Here is a 21608-nt window from a genome sequence, read left to right as displayed (position 1 = left end):
GAGCAACAACACCTTCGAGAGAAAAGAAAGAAGATGTTTCAAAAGAGGTTGCATGTTACAAAATATACTAAGTAGGCCTACACATTTTGAAATTGATTTTTCAATAAATTAAAGACCTAAATAATCAGAGGCAGTCTTTTTTACGAATGTTACCAGCCATTTACCTCGACATTAGGCTATATCTACAAAAAAACTATTTTCATGAATATAGTATAGCGTTCACAACTAAATTGTCTTCATCAGGCTTCCCCAAGCTGAGAACATTGTGTTGACATTGTTTTGGAGTCTGTGAAAGCCTTATGGTAGGCTTACATGGTAACATGTTCATTACACAGTAATAAGCTAACCAATTAAATCATTAAACCGTTTCATGGGTACAATTTAGTACCAGTTACAGTAGTTACCAATTGTGTTGAATTCTAACATATCCATTTGTTGCCAGATCATTTCCTGTTAATATCATACAAACATTGTGGAAGCAGTACCGTAAAATGAAGTGCCCCCAAGACATCTGCAATAGTCATTTCAGATGACTCATTAAATCGTTTCTTATTAAATAATTGACCAGTTGGATGTTTTTCTAGCTCTAAATACAATGGAAACTGATCAGAGTTTCAGTTCATAGTGGATTTGTAAGCTCTAAGCTATGAGAGAAAATGTTCATCTTACTGTGGTCGGTATTTGAATTTGTGCAGTGAGGAAAACCCCCCCAGCATTGTCGAACACTTCAAAAACATTTGACTTGATGGATTGTTCTGCACACCAAAACAAAAAACAAAAGGACACTTTTTAAGTCCGGTGACAGAAAATCTAACAACCCTCCATGCATAAATGAATAAATCCATTAATGGAGAAAATATCACCATTGAAAATAATTTGTTTCTCCACAGAAGACGGCCTGTTAGATGGCCTAAGAGGCTTCTGTAAAAGGCTTGTCACTTCCACATCTCTTGTAAGCCAGCTAATTGGAGAGGTGATCAGCAAACAAATTTCAAGGAGCGCCTGAACCCATCGAGTGAGAAACGTACTCCTGTTAAGTGTTATCACAGACTAGTAAAAGACAGTGATGGTTCCAAAACAGTTCAAGGCTAACTAGGTAAATGCAGTATTTATGCAGTATGATGAGAGGAGGAAAGTCTTGCTGCATGGCCAGTCAATGTAGGATAAACTGTGGATCAACCCAGAACCACTACTGAGAGAAGTACACACATGTCTCTCAAAAAGTCCTTCAGAGAGATGACACACCAAAATACATTTTGAAACAATTGAATACTGCAGACCTGGAAGGCCCCTTTAAGTTCAACGTAGGAGCGTGGACTAGAAAATTCTCTGACGTGATCAAACATGTCTAGAAAACGCAGGAGCATCCATTCATATTTCATGAGGGTTCCTCAGCAACACACATTTTCCAGTCTTTAGCGGTTGGGCTATGTCAGGGCGGCTCTAAGGCTGTCAAACCTCTCCGGCGGCCTGCTCGCTACTTGCCAAGACAGGTGCTCAAAGGGAAAATACATTACTGACGACAGGCCTTTTATAAAGGCAGGGCCCTGGCTCTCTGCTCTGCTTTACCCTGGCCAGGCCCAGGACATGAGGCTCAAGTACACATTGACTGAATGACTGAGTACTGACTTCTCCCATGTCTGAGAAACAGTCAACAAGCTCACTTCAGCAAATCCAAATAAATCCTCCATTTTAAGAGCCTTTTCTGTAGTTTTAGTAGCCTTTTCAGTATTTATAAATTATTCTGCAAGAAAGTTTGTAATTGACAACAAATCAATCATCATCATTACATGGACGGTTCACACCGAATCAAAGTTGTCAGAAGTTTATGTACCTCACAAGTCAATATGGAGTCTAGAAAAACATTTATTTGTAAACAGCTAAAATTACAGTTGACTAGAGGATGAAGAACCTGGCATGCTTCTACACCTGCATTGCTTGCTGTTTGGGGTTTTAGGATGGGTTTCTGTACAGCACTTTGAGATATCAGCTGATGTAAAAAGGGCTTTATAAATAAATTTGATATACAGTACATTCAAAAAGTATTCAGACTCCTTCCCCTTTTCCACATTTTGTTATGTTACAACCTTATTCTAAAATGGATTAAATAACTCCCCCCCCCCCTCATCTATCTACACACAATAACCCATAATGACAAAGCAAAAACTGTTTTTTAGACATTTTTGCAAATGTATTTAAAATAAATAACAGAAATATCTTATTTACATACAGTACCAGTCAAAAGTTTGTATTCCTACTCATTCCAGGTTTTTTCTTATTTTAATCTACAATAGTGAAGACATCAAAACTATGAAATAACACATACGGAATCATGTAGTAAACAGAAAATAGTGTTAAACAATTTCAAGGACTATAAAACTTTCTTCAAGTGCAGACGCAAAAACCATCAAGCGCTATGGTGAAAATGGCTCTCATGAGGACCGCCACAGGAAAGGAAGACCCAGAGTTACCTCTGCTGCAGAGAATAAGTTCATTAGAGTTAACTGCATTTCAGATTGCAGCCCAAATAAAATGTTTCACAGAGTTCAAGTAACAGACACATCAACATATCAGAGGAGACCTTCATGGTCTGTTAGCTGCAAAGAAACCACTACTAAAGGACACCAATAATAAGAAGAGACTTGCTTGGGCCAAGAAACACAAGCAATGGATATAAGAACGGTGGAAATCTGTCCATTGTTCTGATGAGTCCAAATTTGAGATTTTTGGTTCCAACAGCCATGTCTTTGTGAGACGCAGAGCAGGTAAACTGATTATTTCCGCATTCGTGGTTCCCACCGTGAAGCATGGAGGAGGTGGTGTGATGGTGCACTGCTGGTGACACTGTCAGTGATTTATTTAGAATTTAAGGCACACTTAACCAGCATTGCTACCACAGTATTCCGCAGCGATACGCCATCCCGTCTAGTTTGCGCTTAGTGGAACTATCATTTGTTTTTCAACAGGACAATGACCCAACACACCTCCAGGTGTGTAAGGGCGATATGACCAAGAAGGAGAGTGATGGAGTGCTGCATCAGATGACCTGGCCTCCACAATCACCCAACCTCAACCTAATTGAGAGGGTTTGGGATGAGTTGGATCGCAGAGTGAAGGACAAGCAGCCAACAAGTGCTCAGCATATGTGGGAAATCCTTCAAGACTGTTGGAAAAGCATTCTAGGCGAAGCTGGTTGAGAGAATACGTGTGCAAAGAATGCATGTGCAAAGCAAGAGCGCGCAAAGCTGTCATCAAGGCAGAGAGTGACTACTTTGAAGAATATAAAATATAAAATATTGGTTACTAGATGATTCCATATGTTATTTCATAGTTTTGATGTCTTCACTATTATTCTACAATGTAGAAAATAGTACAAATAAAGAAAAAACTCTTGAATGAGTAGGTGTGTCCAAACTATTGACTGGTACTGTATATTAGATCCCACAGTTGATGCATGGCAGAGCAAAAACCAAGCCATGAGGTCGAAGGAATTGTCTCAGTAAAAGGCACATGACAGCCCACTTGGAGTTTGCCAACAGGCACCTCAAGGACTATCAGACCATGAGAAACAAGATACTCTGGTCTGATGAAACCAAGATTGAACTCTTTGGCCTGAATGTCAAGCGTCACGTCACGTCTGGAGGAAACCTGGCACCATCACTACGGTGAAGCATGATCTCCAATCCAAAATCAAATCTAGAATCAGCTTTCTATTTCGCAACAAAGCCTCCTTCACTCACGCCGCCAAACTTACCCTAGTAAAACTGACTATCCTACCGTTCCTCGAATTCGGCGATGTCATCTACAAAATAGCTTCCAATACTCTACTCAGCAAATTGGATGCAGTCTATCACAGTGCCATCCGTTTTGTTACCAAAGCGCCTTATACCACCCACCACTGCGACTTGTATGCTCTAGTCGGCTGGCCCTCGCTACATATTCGTCGCCAGACCCACTGGCTCCAGGTCATCTATAAGTCTATGCTAGGTAAAGCTCCACCTTTTCTCAGCTCACTGGTCACGATACCAACACCCACCCGTAGCACGCGCTCCAGCAGGTATATCTCACGGGTCATCCCCAAAGCCAACACCTCCTTTGGCCGCCTTTCCTTCCAGTTCTCTGCTGCCAGTGACTGAAACGAATTGCAAAAATTGCTGAAGCTGGAGACTTACATTCCCTCACAAACTTTAAACATCAGCTATCTTAGCAGCCAACCGATCGCTGCATCTGTACATAGTCCATCTGTAAATAGCCCACCCAATCTACCTACCTCATCCCCATATTGTTTTAATTTACTTTGCTGCTCTTTTACACACCAGTATCACTACTTACACACCATCATCTGCTCATCATCATCTGCTCATCTATCACTCCAGCGTTAATCTGTAAATTGTAATTACTTTGCTACTATGGCCTATTTATTGCCTAACCTCCTCACGCCATTTGCACACACTGTATACAGACTTTCTTTTTCTTTCTATTGTATTATTGATTGTATGTTTGTTTATTCCATGTGTAACTCTGTGTTGTTGTTTGTGTCGCACTGCTTTGCTTTATCTTGGCCAGGTCGCAGTTGTAAATGAGAACTTGTTCTCAACTAGCCTACCTGGTTAAATAAAGATGAAATAAAAATAAAATAATAATAAAATCATGGCGGCAGCATCATGCTGTGGGAATGTTTTTCAGAGGCAGGGACTGGGAGACTAGTCAGGATCACGGGAAAGCTGAACAGAGCTAAGTACAGTGAGATCCTTGATGAAAACCTGCTCCAGAGCGCTCAGGACCTCGGAGTGTGGCAAAGGTTCACCTTCCAACAGGAGAACGACCCTAAGCACACAGCCAAGACAACGCAGGAGTGGCTTCGGGACAAGTCTCTGAATGTCCTTGAGTGGCCCAGCCAGTGCCCTGACTTGTGTTTGTGAATCACCTTTAACATAGTGCCTTGTTCTAGTCCTTGATGCCTTCTCTCTGTGGAGGTCCAAACAGAGTGTGTGTGTGGAGCTCCAAAGTACTACATAACCTACACGAACGAGGCGCTAAAATACAAACATCAACTAATGGCTCTGTCTATCCAATGAAAATGGGACAGACGAAAGCCTAGCAGTGCACTCACACACAGACGCACAGGTGCACGTACGCTTACATGAGGAATTGATCTGGGTCTCCTTCCTGAACAAATGTTGACAGATTATGTTGAACATATTCCCAACCACAATAAACACAAGCATAGAGTCTAAGACTTCTCCCTACACTCAGGTACTCTCTACTTAATATTTTCTGAATGTTTCAAACGCGTTTGAAATGACTGACACACTACTATTACATATTTTACAAATGAGACTAGCTGACTCCATCCGAGGCAGCTATACTTCATACGTTTACAAAGTGCTCTCCTGATGCCCAGACTAAAAGTATGACTCAGTGGGCAGAACAGAGCTCCACTTTGGACCCCGATGAGCTGGCCTACTGTGGTTAATTAGGAAAAGGAAAAGTACATTTCTGTCCGTGGCTGCAGCATAGGCTCACAGATGGTGGGCCGTTTTATTTAGCGAGAGAGTGGGCAGCAGATCGCATACTGTAGAGAGCAGAGCACACAACAAATTGGAGACACAATTAAAAAAAAGTAACAGTTTCCAAGCAACAAGTGGGTCTGGATGTGACTGACATCCTCCATGGTCCTGAGAGGAAAAAAAGAAAGCTGACAAGTTGAGATGGAGAACAGAAAAAGATAGTGAGAGAAAGAGGGAAGTCAGCCTTGCAATAAAATGCTCTGCCATTTTCACATCCTATAGCCTATTCACAGCAAACATGCCAAAGACACGTAGAGGTTCATAATTTAACATCCCAAACTATTAGCCCACTGATATGTCACCATAAGGAATGACGTCAAGTTTTTTGAGTTTGTGTGGCTCTGGGCAACAAATGGTAGAAAAAACAACAATAACCTTTCCTCTTGACAGTTAATCATTTGGTCTGAAGAAAAAGTCAATTAAATCCAACAATGCTGCTGTGTGACACAAGGGGGAGTGAATTGTTGACAGTGAATCTGTTTCTTCTTTGAACTGGTTAAAAAAAACAGTGTGAGAGGGATCACTGATTTATTTCATCACCAAAACAGGACTTATTTGCCCACCTGGCTGCCAGTCAGTCTGCTACCTGATCCTGCTTGTTGAGGGTTTGCTGAGGCTGGCTATATCTTTTGATGACGGCCATGTTTGTTGGTCTCCCTGTCCTGACCTCAGCGCTTGGAGGGTCTCTCCCCCTCAGAATTAAGCCAGTCAGAGGATATCAGGTCAATAATCCACACATGGAGCGCTGCCTGCCCGCCCCGCTCCCCTTGGCCCAGGTGTTCAGTTCCGCTCCTGGTGTAGCGACCTTGATGTGGGATTTTTTTCATTTTTTAAATTTAGATCGATACCCCAACAAGGTCACTTTAAAATTAAATGAATGAGCCCCATGTACAGCACGCCCCTGCTCCTCTCAAATGTTTCAAAAGAGGCAACAACAAACAACTAGGGTCATCAAACATAACTATCAAGACGCAGTATTCACACCCCTGAGTCAATACAGGTTAGAATCACCTTTGGTAGCGATTACAGCTGTGAATCTTTCTGGGTAAGTCTAAAGAGATTTTCACCTCGATTGTTGGTCATTACTAGATTTTTTCAAATCTTGCCATAGATTTTCAAGCCGATTTAAGTCAAAACTTTAACTAGGCCACTCAGGACCATTCAATGGCATCTTGGTAAGCAGCTCCAGCATATATTTGGCCTTGTGTTTTACATTATTGTCCTGCTGAAAGGTCAGGTTTCAGGTTTCCCTTTAAGATTGTGCATGTGCTTATCTCTATTCCGTTTCTTTTTATCCTAAAAAACTCCCTAGTCCTTGCCGATGACAAGCATACCCATAACATGCTGCAGCCACCACCATGCTTGAAAATATGAAGTGGTACTCAGTGATGTGTTGTGTTGGTTTTGCCCAAATCATAATGCTTTGTATTCAAAGTAGCCACATTTTTTGCAGTTTTACTTTAGTGTCTTATTTCAAACAATATGCATGTTTTGGAACATCATTCAAAAAGTACTCACACCCAAAAGCATGAAAAGGAATAACCCAAGGAGGTCGCAATGGAAAAAAATAATATAATTAATTGAATCCATGCTTGAAATAAAAAGTGAAAGTGCAAGGTGCTAAACAAAATGAAAAAGGAACAGAGCATACGTTTTGCCCTTATGCATACGACAGTGCTGTACAAAGAAATGTTTCGCCTACTTGAGTATTTCACATCTATTGCTTCTGATATTATATAGCCCAGACTGTTGTCTCGTTCCAATTATATGTGACATTTGAATTGTCAATTTTTGATACTCTTCTATGTATTCCTTGTTAATATGCATTGACTTCCGATTCGCCAGTCTCTAATCAACTATCTGCCTGCACCTGTTACGTACAGCAGGTGTGTCTTCTTAAGTAGTTGTCTTCTTAATTTGTTTCTACAGCACTGATGAAGGCATAAGGCCGAAACATATGCTCTGTTCCCTTTTCATTTTATTTAGCACCTTGCCTTTTCACTTTTTGTATTCTTTCGAGCATGGATTCAATTAATTACATTCTTTTTTACATCATCTCGGACTCCTTGGGTTATTCCTTTTCATGCGAGTACTTTTTGAACTCTACAGATATTTTCTCCTCCACGCACCATCCGCCTTTCATTCTAACTAAGTGCAAACCCTCATACTGGCTATCTAAATACTATTATAGTCCATGCAACTTATGGGACTTGTTAAGCACATTTTTACTCCTGAAGTTATTTAGGCTTGTCGTAACAAAGGGGTTGAATACTTATTGACTCAAGACATTTCAGCTTTTAATTGTTTATTAATTTGTAAAGATAAACATGAGTCCACTTTGACACTATGGGGTACTGTGTGTTAGGGCTGACCACATTTAGTCAACTGGTCGATTGTTTTGTTGATGGTCGACCAACAGCCTAAGGTTTTTTTAGTCGAGAAGTGGCAAATTTATTTAAAGGATTTCACGTCTGTCAGTGGACTAATCCATTGGGAGGCTGAGGGGACGGCACACCAGTATCACCAGTAGTACATTTACCGTTAATTCCCATAATTTCTAATCTACAATGTTTGTTTGGTTAAGGTAATTATGTTAATGCATTCAATATATTAATGTTACAGTTTTAAAGTTATCATTGTAGTAGTAGACACGTTTGCAGAGCGCACAACCTAGACTACACTTGTCAGAAAAAAGTGTAATTTTCTCCCTATTCCATTTACGAGTTGTCAATTTATTAATTGTCTTCTGTTCGGAACGCTCCTGTCAATCTTGAGTAAGGACACACACTTTAGTATGCATATAGAAGTAGTACTAGTCTACCTGGCCTGCGTGCAAATGTAGCCCTATAAAAATGTGCCCATTTGGGTATCTGATACTATTTCTGATTGTCTTATTAACTCACCATCATTGTGGAGCTTCTCAAAGTAATTTTTTCTTGACCTCAAACAGCAAGTTAACAAAGTCTGTTTTTACATCCATTGACAATAGTTCCTCAATGTAATCTTTCCAGCTCTCTCGCTTTCGATTACCACAGCATGAAAGGGGAAAAAATGTCATGCTCTGATCTGGTGGAAACTTCATAAAATAGGCCTACCTTCTTATTCCTTGCGTAAACAGCCTACAGCAGTGTCTGTCTGTCTGGAGCTCAATGGCACAGGAAACTCTGAGGGCCCAGAATATTTTATACAACGTTGCAAGTTTGCACAAGCTTCGCGCCAGACCAAGTTAATACAATGTTTCAAGTTCCTTGCAGATTGGCCACGCGTAGCCAATGTGATGATAAGGATATTTTATACTTGCGGGCTGTAATGTTTTTATTTGTTGGCTTTATGTAGGCTATTGTTAAATATTGGCAATGGCAACAGAAGTTACTTTTAGATTTGTATAATTTCCATCACGAAAAAAGACTGCAGTCAGAGTGCAGTATAATTGCAGTATAACTACAGTTAGAGTGCAGCATAACTGCAGTATGCTGCAAATACTGCGTCTAAAATAACTGGCATGCAGGTCAGTAGAAATGGTACGATAACTTGGCACACCAAATGGAAAACGTTGCCAACTGATGGTGTAGCCCATTACCCGCACCTTCTGGAGCTTAACGGCAGAATCTGTGAATTAATTTTTCATCGCAGTGCTTAAAGCATCAAACAAGCTCAGTAGCCTACATGTAGTTGACTGTATTGTAAAATGTCGACCAATCGATTGGGCGAAGGAACAGACGACTCTGTCGACGAACAACGGTTGCTGTTGTCGGGGACAGCCCTATTGTGTGTAGGCTAGTGTCAGAAAATCTACATTTAATCAATTTGTAATTGAGGCTGTAACACAACAAAATGTGGAAAAGGTACTTTCTGAAGGTACTGTAACTAAGATGTTCGGTGTAATATTACTCAAGGGAAAAAATGTCCATGAAAACGAGTCGTCTATCGTTGAATGACAACACTATTGTAGAATCCCTACTGTTGACCAATTACTGACGAAGGGGCGTAATCTTGCCTCGAGAAAATATGTAATGTACACGACCAGCCCAAAAATTGCCCAAGACCAAACCGAGCAAAAATGTCACAAAATGCCATCATAATATATGCATGAACTGTTCCGAACAGTTTCGGATGGGAAGCCTGTGGACGCCTTTAGCCTTCGCCTGCCACTGGAGGGGATTACACGAGCTGAGTATAGAATAACTATCTTCAAAGTAATGACTCGGGACGTCGGGTTTGATATGAAAGCTTCTTTTAGTAATAATTCTTGATCACGTTACATTTAACAACTTTAGATTCTACAGAGCAATGCCAGTAAGATGCTAGCGCAAAGGAACCATCAATCACCTGATAATTGCACTTAACTAGCGCGTTCACTCTCTACTTCCTGTCGCAAGGCATTCTGGAACTTGCAGTCAAAAGCGTAATTCAATACTAACCAATACAATTACATATGTAAATAACTGTAAAGAAATATCTTTAGATACAGCTCAATGAATTAACTTAAACATTAACTCTGTAACACATTAAAGTTACAACATCCTCCCCCCCCGATGAACAACTTTGTTCATCTAGATCTCTAGGCAGTATATCAACTGAATAGGTCTCCTCAACAAAGTCCCTGAAGCAGTACGAACTGAACATGATCTAACTAGGCCATCTCGGCCTGGAAACAGTTCCTCAATCTTTCCTAGTTTCCAGGTTTGTCTGGGTGTGTTATCTTCTCCAATGAGTACAACGTCACCCGCTTTCAGTGGGGTGGGCTGTGGTGTATCACAGCGGTGTGCTGACTTTAGATCCAGCAAGTAGTCTCTTCGCCAACTGTTCCAGAAGCTGGTCACAAGTCTCTGCCTGTACTTCCATCTGCGTGTCATGTCCTCCTTGTTTAGCGTTGGGTGCTGAGTGTCAGCTGGAAATGGCTTTGGAGGCAAAGAGGTTAGTCGTTTACCCACCAGGAAGTGTGCTGGGGTCAGGGGTTGTGGTTCATCCACTTCATTGTGCACGAAGGTCAGAGGCCTAGAATTTAGAATTGCTTCAACCTCTGTCAGGACTGTGCACATCTCTTCAAAGTTGAGTGAAGCTCTCCCAAGAACCTTTCGCAGGGATGTTTTCACTGACCTGACAAGTCTTTCCCAGAATCCGCCCCACCAGGCTGCTCGCTCGGCGATGAACCTCCAGGTGATGCCCCTTTCTGAGAAAAAAGCCAAGAGTTGGGGCTCTTCGATTGCCTTCCACAGCTCTTTCAAGTCCTGATCAGCTCTCTTGAACGTTTTTGCATTGTCTGAGTAGATTACCTTGCATAATCCTCTCCTTGAGATGAATCTTTTTAGAGCTAACAGGAATTTCTCTGTGGACTGATCTGAGACCAGTTCCAAATGCACTGCTCTGGTTACCGCACAAGTGAACAGTGCAATGTATGACTTCTTCACAGACCCATTTTCTTTCACATAGAGCGGTCCTGCAAAATCCACACCTGTGACTTCAAATGGTGGCGATTCAGTTATTCTGTCTTTTGGTAAAGGCGCAGTGACCTGCTGTCCGGCTCTTGCCTTGAATCTTTTGCACACTATACATCTTGCCACTGTGCTCTTGACTAGCTGCCTAGCACGCAAGATCCAGTATCGCTCTCTGATTTGTACTAGAGTGTCTCTTGCTCCAGAATGCATCACCTTCTCATGGTGGTACTGTATCAGCATTTCTGAGTATCTGTACTTGTTGGGCAGAACCCATGGGTGCTGCTCTCTGAATGTGAAGCTGGACTGTTGCAGTCTTCCTCCTACACTGAGTAGTTCGTGTTCGTCCAGGAACGGTTTCAGTTCTCTGATTTTACAGTCATTGTTTAGGCTTTTTCCTGCCTTCAGTAGTTTGATCTCCTGTCCAAAACTCTGTTGTTGTGTTACCTTAATCCAGTACTTTTCTGCATCGAACAGTTCGTCAGCAGTCAGTTCACCTTGTATCTTTATGGTTGTACGAGCATTGGCTATGAATCTCTTTATCCAGGCGGTGACTCTGAACACTCTTTTCAGTTTGCTGTACCTTTCAAGCTCCAACACAGGTTCAGTGATTGCTGTGCTGTTTGCTGCGAGTTGTACAGTAACCTGGCAGCTGGACTTGAGTTCTATATTCACCTCTTCCGGAACCTTGTTATCATCAGTCTCTTCGGACTGATTGGGTGATATCAGAATTCTGGGTCCATTCCACCATAGCTCGCTCTGTGTCAAGTTTCGAACAGTTTGTCCTCTTGTAGGGAGGTCAGCTGGATTAGTTTTCCCTTCAATATGTGACCATGACTCTGGATTGGTCAAGGACTGGATCTCCGTCACTCTGTTCGCAACAAACTGTTTCCATTTCTGAGCTGAGCTGCAAATCCAATGCAGCACGATCATCGAGTCTGTCCACATTTGGATCTGTTTTTCTTCCAATTTCAGTGTGGTCATCAAGTTGTTTGCGAGTCTCGCTCCAATCACAGCTCCCATGAGCTCCAGGCGTGGCAGCGTCATTTTCTTGAGTGGGGCTACCCTGGACTTGGATGCGACTAGACTTGTTGTTTCCCTGTCTTGTGACTCACCTTGCAAGTAAGCTACTGCACTGTAAGCCCTTTCACTTGCATCACAGAACACGTGTAGTTTCAGAGTGTGGCTATTCTGTGGCCGCATGTCTGTTCTGTACCACCTTGGTATGGTGAGCTGGTGTAACTGGGGTAGTTCTGAACACCACTGTTGCCATTCTCGTGTCAGATCAGGCGGTAATTCTTCGTCCCAGCTGAGTCCCCTCTCCCACATTTCCTGGAACATGCACTTGATCCTGATGGTGAAGGGAGTTAAGAAACCAAGAGGGTCGAAGATACGTGCAGACGACTGTAGAACACTTCTCTTTGTGTTTTCCTTTTGCTTTAGAATGCTCAGTAGCGGCCTGAGATCAAACAAAGTCATCCGTTTCCGGTCTCCATACTAAACCTAAAACCTTCAGCACTAATCCTTGTGTTTCTAGCGTCAACGGGTGGTCAGTTGTCGTACTCTCCTCCCATTTTGTTTTCAATTCAGGAGAATTGGTCATCCACTTGCAGAGGTCCATGCCTGCAATCGACAACATTCGCTTTGCAGTTGTTGTCACAAGGTAAGCCTCTTCAACATTGCGTGAACTTGCAATGAAATCATCTACATAGAGTGACTCTCTCAGTATCTCTACAACTTCTGGTTGTTCTGTTTCATATTGTTTTAGGTGCTTCCTGATTGTAGCTGCCAGCAAAAATGGACTTGGGGAAGCTCCAAATACCACTCTTTTCATCCTCAGCACACGCAGCTCCTCTTCATTTTCTCCCCTTGGTGGGCCTGTGAGCCATAGAAATCTCACGGCGTCTCTGTCTCTCTCTGCTAGGGATATCTGCAGGAAAGCTTTCTTGATGTCTGCCATGAATGCGATCTCATGTAGTCTGAACTTTATCAGAACGCTGAGCAGATCCGGATTCAGGTTCGGTCCTGTGAGTAGACAGTCATTGAGGGATGGACAGCCATCTTCATGGGACGAGGCATCAAACACCACTCTCAGTTTTGTTGTCACCTTATCTTCTCGGAGTACTGCATGGTGAGGTAAGTAGTATTTTACGTTGTCTGCACTTGATGCGTTGTCCTTGGGCACGTCCTCTGCCATATCCTGTTGTAAGTAGTCCTCTACCACTTCATTGTATCTGCTGTACAACGTCACATCCTTCTTCAGTCTTTTCTTCAGACCTTCAAACCGTTTCTTGGCGATTCTATAGTTGTCTTTGAGTTCTGGCATTTCTCGTTTCCATGGCAACTCCACGTGGTATCGCCCATCTTTGAAGGTGGTTGTTTCCTCGAACCTCTGTAGAGCCTCGTTTTCCTCTGGGTTCTGTGTTTTCTCGCTTATAATACCCAGAGACTCAAGCTCCCAGAATGCATGCAGTTGTTTGGAGACTAGTGTGTCTTCATCAAGTGGGATGAACATGCAAGTTGCCTCGGCGACACTTGACATGAACACGGGTCCCTGCACCGACCATCCAAAGGTGCTCTCTAAAGCAACCAGCGTCTCCGTCAGTCGCTCCACTCTGCCTGATACTATCTGCCAGTAGTAGTCTGCTCCTATCAGGACAGAGAGTTCAGGATCATTGTCATCTCCTGGAAAGTCTGCGAGCTGCAGTCCTTTTCTATTGAGCTCATGTCGAATCTGTTCACCAGGAACCTTCATCACAGCTGTGCACACTTGTGGGGTTTCAATTGCCTCTATCTCTATTCTCTGCTGTTTGTCCCAGACATTCTCCAAGATGACTTTCACTGTGTTGCGTTGGGACGTTGCTGGGGCAGAGGAGCCAAACGTGTGAAGAGTGAGTGCCTCTTGTCTGATTACTGGTAGCTTCAAGCCCTTCACAAGGTTTTCATGTATGAAGCTTCTCTGACTGCCTCCATCTAGTAAGCAACGAGCTATCTTCCTGCCCGATGGGCCTTCTACCCATGCCTTTGCCGTTTGTAGCAACACAGTGTTCTGTCCATCTGGTTTCATCTTCACTGAATGGGGAATAACTGAGGAAACAACAGCATCTGCAGAAACAGTAGGGGGTTGCACCTCACTCCTCTTACCGGTACACACAGCAATGTGATGTCTGCTTCCACATGTTGCACATGACACATCTTTGACTTTACAGAATTTTGCTATGTGTCTCTGTCCTAAACATACAAAGCATCTTCCCATTTTCTTCAGTTTCTCTTTGCGTGTAGCAATATTGTGGTCAGGGCAGTTTTCTGATTTGTGGTCTGCACTGTCACATAATAGACAGTTTTGTTCCTTCTGGCTGGCTGTATGCAGTGCTGCAGCAGAGGGCATGTTGGGTCTTTTTGTTTTCATTTCATTGGAGAAGCATGACTTGTTCCATGGTTTGCTCTCTTTCTGTTGGTTGCATGATCTTGTCATTTGTAGCGCTCTCTCCCTGCTCTGAACCTCCTTCTGTAGGAAACTGACAATCTCAGACACTTTCCATTCATCATCTACTCCCCTCTGACGACTATAGTCAAGAGCTATGTCCTCTGGAATCATCTGCAGTAAGATTGGGCATAGTAGGCTTCCATAGGTTTCTGACACTACACCCAGTGATTCCAGGCTCCTAATCTGAATTTCACATTCATCATATAGCTGCCTCAATGCATTTAGATCAGAGGATTTCTTCACAGGGGTGAGATTCAGCAGCTTTGACATATGAGCACTAATCACAAGATCTTTTCTTCCAAATCTGCTCTTGAGTAGAGCGATTGCATCATCATAGTTACTGTCTGTTAACATCAGTCCTGCTACTGCCTTTGCAGCTGGTCCAGTGAGATATGTTTTCAGATAGGTAAACTTCTCTTTATTACACAGTGAATCATTGTTGTGAATAGCGGTCTCATACTGGCTCCAAAACTCCTGCCACATACTGACATCTCCATAGAATGTCTCAATAATCAACTTTGGTAACCTTACTGATTGTCTCTGTGATCTGTTGGAGTTAGCGTCACTCACCCGTGCTGCTAGTGGATTGAGATCCTGGTTTTTCTTTATCACTCGTTGTGCACGGCTCTTCAGCATGATCACGCGCTCTTTGTAATCCTCCGTGCATGCAATCTCTGCCTCCAATCCGTCCAATGGGGTTAACTGTTCAATTCCACGATCAAGTTCAAACAAACTGTTCTCCTTAGCTGACAGCAATTCCAACAATGTACTCAAGTGATCGGTATCCGGATTTGACTGGGTTATTTCCACGTCAATCTGATTCAAAATCCGTGTTGTGGCACCTCGAATTGTACCCCGCTTTCGTCTCATTCTTTCGGTTTCATGCCGACGTTCCTCCTCAGCCATTTCAGCCGCTTCTTCGTCGCAGCTCATATCCCGGGTTTCGGCACCAAAATATAGAATAACTATCTTCAAAGTAATGACTCGGGACGTCGGGTTTGATATGAAAGCTTCTTTTAGTAATAATTCTTGATCACGTTACATTTAACAACTTTAGATTCTACAGAGCAATGCCAGTAAGATGCTAGCGCAAAGGAACCATCAATCACCTGATAATTGCACTTAACTAGCGCGTTCACTCTCTACTTCCTGTCGCAAGGCATTCTGGAACTTGCAGTCAAAAGCGTAATTCAATACTAACCAATACAATTACATATGTAAATAACTGTAAAGAAATATCTTTAGATACAGCTCAATGAATTAACTTAAACATTAACTCTGTAACACATTAAAGTTACAACACTGAGCCTTTCCTCTGACCTCAATCAACCGCCCCAATTAACGCTGCATTCCCTCTCGCTGCTGACGCCATTTACAAACACAGAACGTGAGAATGAGAAAGAGAGAGCGAGAGAGAGAGGGTGGATGAATGAGCGAGAGAAAGAGAAAAGGGGGTGAGAGAGAAAGAGAAAATGGGGGCGAGAGAGAGAGAAAAGGGGGTGAGAGAGAAAGAGAAAATGGGGGCGAGAGAGAAAGAAAATGGGGGCGAGAGAGAAGGGGAAAACGAGAGAAAGGGAGGATGGGGAGAGAGGAGAGAAAGAGAGAAAGGGGGAGAGCGAGTAACACAGCACAAGCAGGGCCTTTCATTTTCTATTACAGGTTACCAGACGAAACCCATGGTGGCCTGGTAGACTTTGTTCCTCTATGCTATTGATTTCCCTTAGCAGAACACACGCCTGTCAGTTGTCAGTCATGTTCTACAACAGTGCATACCCCCTTTTCACTAAATTCCTTCAAGGACACACCACCCCAAAAGGCAAGATCTTCAGTTTTGTAAATCGTTAATTCGTACATTCTGGGCTTTTCGAAAGCTAACCGCTCTTTAAAAATCTTCTGACAATGAAGTACATTGTATTCTGATGGGCGACGCAAAAATGATTGTCCATCCCTTACAACCCACTTTAAGGGATGGACAAATTATTAACTTTAACAGTGGCAAAACACACACACACAGTGATTGTTACAAAACTAACAGTCCATTAACAAATCCACGTGCAAGAAACCGACATATGGGTTGCTTGTATTTAAATGACTGTGTTCTTTCGAGCTCTGCTGAACCAGTGACGGTGGTGGTGAGGTAATGAGGCCTGGGTGTACTATGGAGGACAGGGCTGGGAGTAGAACTGGATCTGGCTGGGCTGCCAGCCTGCCACCTGGGCCATCTGTGAGCCAGTGAACCCCTGTTGGTGGGGATGGAGCAATGATTTATATATACATTAGATGACTGACAGGGGGCGCTGTTTTAAAGCAACCGCAACTCCATCTTGGCACTTCCACATAATTTTACAACAAATTATGGAAGCTATAGAAATGCATTTATGTCTAGAATTGTATTTGTAATGTTTATTACATTACAGACAATGCATAATTTTAAATTATCTTGCGCTCAACATTAAAAAGAAGAATACATAGAAAAATGTTCCTTAACTTCTCTAGGATAGGGGGCAGCATTTTCACATTTGGATGAAAAGCATACCCAAATTCGACTGCCAGCTACTCATCCCCGGAAGATAAGATATGCATATTATTAGTAGATTTGGATAGAAAACACTCTGAAGTTTCTAAAACTGTTTGAATCATGTCTGTGAGTATAACAGAACTTATTTAGCAGGCGAAACCCCGAGGACAAACCATTCAGATTTTTCTTTTTTGGGGTCACTCTCTTCTCAATGGATTTTCATTGGGAATACAGCTTTCTAATTGACCTTCTTGCAGTTCCTACCGCTTCCACTGGATGTCAACAGTCTTTAGAAATTGGTTGAGGGTTTTTCCTTTGTGTAATGAAGAAGTACGGCCATCTTGAACGAGGGTCACTCGAAGTGTCCTGTTTGTTAGAGGCGCATGACCAGAAAGCTAGCTACAGTTTGTTTTAATCCTGTATTGAACACAGATCATCCCGTCTTCAATTTTATCGATTATTTACGTAAAAAAATACCTAAAGTTGTATTACAAAAGTAGTTTGAAATGTTTTGGCAAAGTTTACAGGTAACTTTTGAGATATTTTGTAGTCATGTTTCACAAGTTGAAACCGGTGTTTTTCTGGATCAAACGCGCCAAATAAATGGACATTTTGGATATATATCAACGGAATTAATCGAACAAAAGGACCATTTGTGATGTTTATGGGACATATTGGAGTGCCAACAACAGAAGCTCGTCAAAGGTAAGGCATGAATTATATTTTTTATTTTTGCGTTTTGTATCGCGCCTGCAGGGTTGAAATATGCTTCTTTCTCTTTGTTTACTATGATGCTAACTCAGATAATAGCATCGTTTGCTTTCGCCGAAAAGCCTATTTGAATTCTGACATGTTGGCTGGATTCACAACCAGTGTAGCTTTAATTTGGTATCTTTCATGTGTGATTTAATGAAAGTTTGATTTTTATAATAATTTATTTGAATTTGGCGCTCTGTATTTTCTCTGGCTTTTGGCCAAGTGAGACAGTAGCGGCCCGCCTAAACTCAGATTTTTGGATATAAATATGAACTTTACCGAACAAAACATACATGTATTGTGTAACATGAAGTCCTATGAGTGTCATCTGATGAAGATCATCAAAGGTTAGTGATTCATTTTAAATCCATTTCTGCCTTTTGTTACTCCTCTCTTTGGCTGGAAAAATGGCTGTGTTTTTCTGTGGCTATGTACTGACCTAACATAATCGCAAGGTGTGCTTTCCCCGTAAATCCTTTTTGAAATCAGACATGTTGGCTGGATTCACAACAAAGTTGTGAAAGTTTGATTTTTATAGTAATTTATTTGAATTTGGCACTCTGCATTTTTACTGGCTTTTGGCCAAGTGGGACGTTAGCGTCCCACATATCCCAGAGAAGTTAAAGTATAATTTTTTGAATCTTCTAATGTTACTGTCCCCACTACAACAACAAAAACCTCTTACATTTTGTCCTTTAATAATTTCATTGAATTCCATTAATTCCTATGGAGGACTGTTCCTACTGAGGAGTGCCAATATGGCTGACCGGTGGCGTCAAAGCATCTCACTGGCCAATACATATCAGCAATCCAGGGTTTATATACATCATTTGGATGGCGTATTTGTAATCTTCCTGTCTCTTTCTCTCCCCTGCCAGCCTCTCTCTTTCTGCCTCTCTTTCTCTCACCCTCTCTATCCTCTAATTTCTGTCTTCGCACGCCAAATGGATTAGAGTTGGACACAGTACTGGCGCATGAAGGGATCTTAGCATCATTGAGCAAAGACACAGACAAATGGTTGAAGCCACCGGTCAGCTAGATACAATGCTACACTGAACAAAAAATATTTCAGGGAAGTTAGGAACAAATATACACAGGCAGTTAGGAACACTAAGGCTAGCTTTTTCAAACAGAAATTTGCATCCTGTAATACTAACTCAAAAAAGTTCTGGGACACTGTAAAGTCCATGGAGAATAAGAGCACCTCCTCCCAGCTGCCCACTGCTCTTAGGCTAGGAAACACTGTCACCACCGATAAATCCACTATAATTGAGAATTTCAATAAGCATTTCTCTACGGTTGGCCATGCTTTCCACCTGGCTACCCCTACCCCGGTCAACTGCCCGGCACCCTTCACAGCAATCCGCCAAAGCCCCCACCATTTCTCCTTCACCCAAATCCAGATAGCTGATATTCTGAAAGAGCGGCAAAATCTGGACCCCTACAAATCAGCCGGGCTAGACAATCTGGACCCTCTCTTTCTAAAATTATCTGCCGAAATTGTTGCAACCCCTATTACTAGTCTGTTCAACCTCTCTTCGTATTGTCTGAGATTCCCAAAGATTGGAAAGCTGCCGCGGTCATCCCCCTCTTCAAAGGGGGTGACACTCTAGACCCAAACTGCTACAGACCTATATCTATCCTACCCTGCCTTTCTAAGGTCTTCGAAAGCCAAGTTAACAAACAGATTACCAACCATTTCGAATCCCACCGTACCTTCTCCGCTATGCAATCTGGTTTCAAAGCTGGTCATGGGTGCACCTCAGCCACGCTCAAGGTTCTAAACGACATCATAACCGCCATCGATAAGAGACATTACTGTGCAGCCATATTCATCGACCTGGCCAAGGCTTTCGACTCTGTCAATCACCACATTCTTATTGGCAGACTCGACAGCCTTGGTTTCTCAAATGATTGCCTCGCCTGGTTCACCAACTACTTCTCAGACAGAGTTCAGTGTCTCAAATCGGAGGGCCTGTTGTCCAGACCTCTGGCAGTCTCTATGGGGGTGCCACAGGGTTCAATCCTCGGGCCGACTCTCTTCTCTGTATACATCAATGATGTTGCTCTTGCTGCTGGTGATTCTCTGATACACCTCTACGCAGACGACACCATTCTGTATACTTCTGGCCCCTCTTTGGACACTGTGTTAACTAACCTCCAGACGAGCTTCAATGCCATACAACTCTCCTTCCGTGCCTCCAACTGCTCTTAAATGCAAGTAAAACTAAATGCATGCTATTCAACCGATCACTGCCCGCACCTGCTCGCCCGTCCAGCATCACTACTCTGGACGGCTCTGACTTAGAATACGTGGACAACTACAAATACCTAGGTGTCTGGTTAGACTGTAAACTCCCCTTCCAGACTCACATTAAGCATCTCCAATCCAAAATTAAATCTAGAATTGGCTTCCTATATCGCAACAAAGCATCCTTCACTCATGCTGCCAAACATACCCTCGTAAAACTGACCATCCTACCGATCCTCGACTTCGGTGATGTCATCTATAAAATAGCATCCAACATTCTACTCAACAAACTGGATGCAGTCTATCACAGTGCCATCCGTTTTGTCACCAAAGCCCCATACACTACCCACCATTGCGACCTGTACGCTCTCGTTGGTTGGCCCTCGCTTCATACACGTCGCCAAACCCACTGGCTACAGGTTATCTACAAGTCTCTGCTAGCTTTAAGTGCCAGCTGTCAGAGCAGCGCACAGATCACTGCACCTGTACATAGCCCATCTGTAAACAGCCCATCTACCTACCTCATCCCCATACTGTATTTATGTATTTATCTTGCTCCTTTGCACCCCAGTATCTCTACTTGCACATTCATCTTCTGCACATCTACCATTCCAGTGTGTAATTGCTATATTGTAATTACTTCGCCACCATGACCTATTTATTGCCTTAACTCCCTTATCTTACCTCATTTGCACTCACTGTATATAGACTTTTTGTTTTCTTTTGTTCTACTGTATTATTGACTATGTTTTGTTTATTCCATGTGTAACTCTGTGTTGTTGTATGTGTCAAATTGCTATGCTTTATCTTGGCCAGGTCGCAGTTGCAACTGAGAACTTGTTCTCAACTAGCCTACCTGGTTAAATAAAGGTTAAATAAAAATAAATTTAAAAAACCCGCAACATGGAACAACTTCAAAGATGTTACTGTTACGGTTCATATAAGGAAATCAGTAAATTGAAATGAATAAATTAGGCCCTAATCTATGGATTTCCCACGACTGAGAATACAGGTATGCATCTGTTGGCCACAAAAAACTTTTAAAAATGTAGGGGCCTGGATCAGAAAACCAGTCAGTTTCTGGTGTGATCACCATTATCCTCATGCAGTGTGACATCTACATTACGTAGTTGACCAGGCTGTTGATTGTGGCCTGTGGAATGTTGTCCCATTCCTCTTCAATGGCTGTGAGTGGTTGCTGGGCGTTGGTGGGAACTGGAACGCGCTGTCGTACACGTCAATCCAGAGCATCCCAAACATGCTCAACGGGTGACATGTCTGGTGAGTATGCAGGCCATGGAAGAACTGGGACAGTTTCAGATTCCAGGAATTGTGTACAGATCCTAGAGACATTGGGTTGTGCATTATCATGCTGAATCATAAGGTGATGGCAGTGAATGTATGGCATGCCAATAGGCCTCAGGATCTCTGTGCATTCAAATTGCCATAGCTTATGCCTGCCCATACCATAACCCCACCACACTGTTCACAACATTGACTCCAGCAAACCACTCGCCCAGACGACACCATGTCTGCAATCTGCCCGGTACAGCTGAAACCAAGATTCATCCGTGAAGAGCACACTTCTCCA

At 42.6% G+C, this 21608-nt stretch overlaps 1 protein-coding gene across 1 annotated transcript in view; it reads right to left on the bottom strand.

Moving 5' to 3' along the window:
* Positions 1–21608, bottom strand: part of med27 (mediator complex subunit 27) — a 102845-nt gene that overhangs the window by 15000 nt on the left and 66237 nt on the right. The gene's annotated exons all lie outside the window — the stretch shown is intronic.

The sequence above is a fragment of the Salvelinus namaycush genome, chromosome 1 (assembly GCF_016432855.1).
Source record: "Salvelinus namaycush isolate Seneca chromosome 1, SaNama_1.0, whole genome shotgun sequence".
Taxonomy (NCBI): domain Eukaryota; kingdom Metazoa; phylum Chordata; class Actinopteri; order Salmoniformes; family Salmonidae; genus Salvelinus; species Salvelinus namaycush.
Note: the sequence above shows the minus strand (reverse complement) of the source record. Positions and strands in the feature narration are given on the sequence as shown.